The sequence below is a fragment of the Pecten maximus genome, chromosome 7 (assembly GCF_902652985.1).
Source record: "Pecten maximus chromosome 7, xPecMax1.1, whole genome shotgun sequence".
NCBI classification, from domain to species: Eukaryota; Metazoa; Mollusca; class Bivalvia; order Pectinida; family Pectinidae; genus Pecten; species Pecten maximus.
The window spans coordinates 15,753,661-15,757,748 of NC_047021.1; positions in this window are offsets into that span (position 1 = coordinate 15,753,661).

The window sequence follows — 4,088 nt, forward strand, 5'->3', positions numbered from 1 at the left end:
ATCATATTTCCAATTGTTGAAATTATTTACTATTTCAGTGGTACTGTGATATTGCTATGAATCTCGACATAATGTTACGGCTTTGACCTCAAACCAAATGCATTCATTGATGGGTTATGGGTATTGATGTGATTCGGGTTATCATGGCTGATTAAGTTCTACCTTTTCACGTTTTCACAACGGCACTTGAGTGAACAGTGCCATTATACTGCATAAAAGTAAAACGATAAACTGCATATGCAGTCAAACTTCGTTGAATTGAACTCTGATAACTCGAAGACCCCGTTTAACTCAACTCGAAGACCCCGTTTAACTCGAAGTATTACTCCGTTCCCGGCCAAAATCCTTCTTTTTCTTAGTAATAAAAACTCGGATAATTCGAAAAAAAACTCTGTTATCCCGAAGTAAAATGTTGGTCCCGATATTATAAAACCTATGTAAAATGTACCGGTTATCCCGAAGTTGAAAACATTATTTTCATTTTTAAACAAAATGTGTCAACAAAATACTCATCGTACGTCTCGGTAAATTGTTTACAATTTCGGGCACGGGGAATACCCCGTTTTTGTTAAACTACATGTAAATCTTTCTAAAAGTGAAAAAGGAAAAAATAAAGAAAAGAAAAAAGTAATAAAAAAAAAGAAAATACATGAATAAAAAGCAAAACTTAAGTTCCATTTTCGTCATTTTCATATCAGTACGGCCAATGTTAAGTATATAAGGTACCTATAATGCTCCCCTTTGCTGAGTTGCCACCGTCATCCGCCTTGTTCTACCCCTCTATGACACAAATTCAAATTCAAATTCAAATTCTTTATTGTATTTAGCTTTACAGCTCATTTGCATTGTACAGATGTACAAATTATTTGCGTGGTACACAAATTTACTTAAAAGATTTAGCTCTTTTACATTTGTTGTGCTTAACAGTTGGACAAGCTTAAATACACATGGCTTTTTCCAATAATATTTTTTTATAAATTTCTGCCTTAGATATTGATAAACTGGACATACAAGGAAAAAATGGAATTCATCCTCAAGATCACGATCACAAAATTTACAGATACGTTCACTTCTAACTATATTAGAATAACGCCCTGACTCAATACACAAGTTATGTGCTGATAACCTCATTTTTGTCAATACAATACGATTTTTCTTTGGTATATATTTAGTCAAATAACTTTGTAATACAACATCACTTACCAAGTGTCGATATAAATGGCACTTAGGCGAGTTTTCTAAAATAACAGATAATTCTTGACGTGCTATGTCATTAATCCTTTGCTTGATCAAAGGTAAGATATTTGAATTTATTGAATGTTGGTTTAACCAAACTTCACCATAACCAAGACTGAACAACATATCTTTGACACATTCAACCCAGTTAAATACAGTATTTGATTTTGGTAAATTCAATAAAACATCATATGCGGTTTTCAAAATACAGTTATTATAATTTATAATTTTGAACCAGTATTTTACTCAAAAATACAGTTGAGAATACACCATCTTTACTTACTTGGGCCTTGATACAGATTGTACAAATTGTTAATAATTCGAAAACATTGGCATCGATGTTATTGATATTATTGATCAAAGATTTATTCCAAAAAGACCAATTCGCCTACACTATCAACGCCTTCAAAATCTATAAAGGCGCAAAACATAATTCTTCGAAACCCTTCCTGAGTTTCGAGAATGAGTCAATTTAATTAGCATATTCATTTAAAACGGGGATCGAACAAAACTACCATTATTTTTAAAACAGGAAGTAATAGATAAAAATAATTTAAGTAATGGGTATGACCTTGAATATTAAGTAATTGTCACATCAGAGAAGATTACTGAGGCTGACATCAATTCTGTGAAAGGAACAGAGCTCATCGAGAGCGAAGATGACGATGGATGATGGAACTGACCCGAAGTTTCCAGGCGTCACAGATCGCGCGAGGCCCTCGAATGCCTTGAAACAATCATGAAAACGTGTGCACAATGTGCCTGTGGCGTGCATACATGGGTGTGCACATTGGAAAATAACGACCCCACATAATACGAAACCCGTTATAGTACGAAAACATTTGAGGGGTCCCCTGAAATTCGTCATAGCCGGGTTGGACTGTATACATAATCAAACGTTTTTGAAAATGTAGGAATTAAACAAGTAGGAAAACAATCTTCTATTATATTTATTTTCAAAATTCGTCAAAGAAACTGTTAATGTTATTATATCTAAATGGAGGTCATTTGAAAATTCGTACGCTTTGCAATAAGCATCTAGTATTTGTAAACTACAAGACAAAAACACATTACGTTATAAAAAAGATGGCAAATATAGAATGATAATATTAGCTATTTAAAAGTGATTTCTCCTAAGCCTTAGCATGAATCAATATCTTCCAAATTCCGGTTACTTTGTAAAAACCGATGGTCGGTAATAAAAGTATGAGTAGATATATTGTAACTCTTGATTCCTGAATAAATTGACAAAACAATATAAGATGATTTCATCTACATCTTAATAACTTTCAAACTTCACAGTGGCCGTATCTACCAGTATTAAAATTCAACGATGTGCCACTCAACTTATATGATACAGAAGTGTATAATTATATGTTATATTGCTGTTTGGATATACTTTTCTATATAAAGCTGTTATATATTTCACTATTTCATTTATCATCATTAAACAATTTTTTGGGGAAAAGAAACAGTTATAATTAAAGACTTTAATTTTAAGACTGTGATAAATTCAAATAATAATTTTGACATAAAAATCATATTCAGAAATATAATATTGTATTGCATTTTGTTTTAGAATGAATATATTAAAATTTAGAAAAAAATACACATATAAGTATATGATGTTTAATTTAAAATCCTTCAATTTACCTACAAGTGAGTATCAACAGTAAACATTTACAGGTAAATTTACCTGTTGGCATTGAGACTCCTTTTTGGAAAAAGACTATAATCACTATCAAAACAAACTGCCCTACAGGTGAATTCAAAATGTTGGCGTTCAGAGATACACCCAATGGCACTTAGGCGAGTTTTCTAAAATAACAGATAATTCTTGACGTGCTATGTCATTAATCCTTTGCTTGATCAAAGGTAAGATATTTGAATTTATTGAATGTTGGTTTAACCAAACTTCACCATAACCAAGACTGAACAACATATCTTTGACACATTCAACCCAGTTAAATACAGTATTTGATTTTGGTAAATTCAATAAAACATCATATGCGGTTTTCAAAATACAGTTATTATAATTTATAATTTTGAACCAGTATTTTATCATACGATATTTTCTGGTATATACATGTGGAAAACGACCCAATTCAAAATAAATCATAACATTGCATGTAGATTTTTTAACATATAATATCCTTTTACAAAATTCTATGTGTATCTTTTCAATATCTGGTGCTTTACAGCCACCCCAGACTTCAGATGCATAACTTAATACACTGTTCACATATGTATCAAATAACTTCAAAAGTGTAACATAATTCAATTGCATAGATTTAGATTTTGAAAAAAGGGCAAATACCGCCTTTCGCCCTTGTTCAGACAACTTTTTTTGTAATGTATTAAATTTATTATTAAATCTAAAAACAACTCCCAAATATGTAAATTGGTCTACAACTTCCAACTGTTTACCATCGTAAAACCAACAATCATCTTTATGTAATTTGCCACTTTTTCTAAATATAATTATTTTAGTTTTTTCCACATTTACAGTTAGACTCCATGTCTGAGAGTAGTTATATAGGTTATCTAACATATTTTGCAAATCACTCGCAGACTCAGCAAAAAGGACCAAGTCATCCGCATACATCATGAGAAAGAGGCTTAACTCTCATTATAGGCCTTCGTTACCGTGTCTTGTTGGTCCTGGGCCTACTTTATGTAATAAAACATAAATAATCTGATAATGTCTTAACTTTTAAAGGTGACAAACATAAAAACATGAAACCAGATTCACTTTGTCTATTTACATTCACATAGTCGAAAAATGAAATAACTATCCCCGATATCTTTTACAACATTGAGACCTATACACTAGCTGACATTGATAACTACAG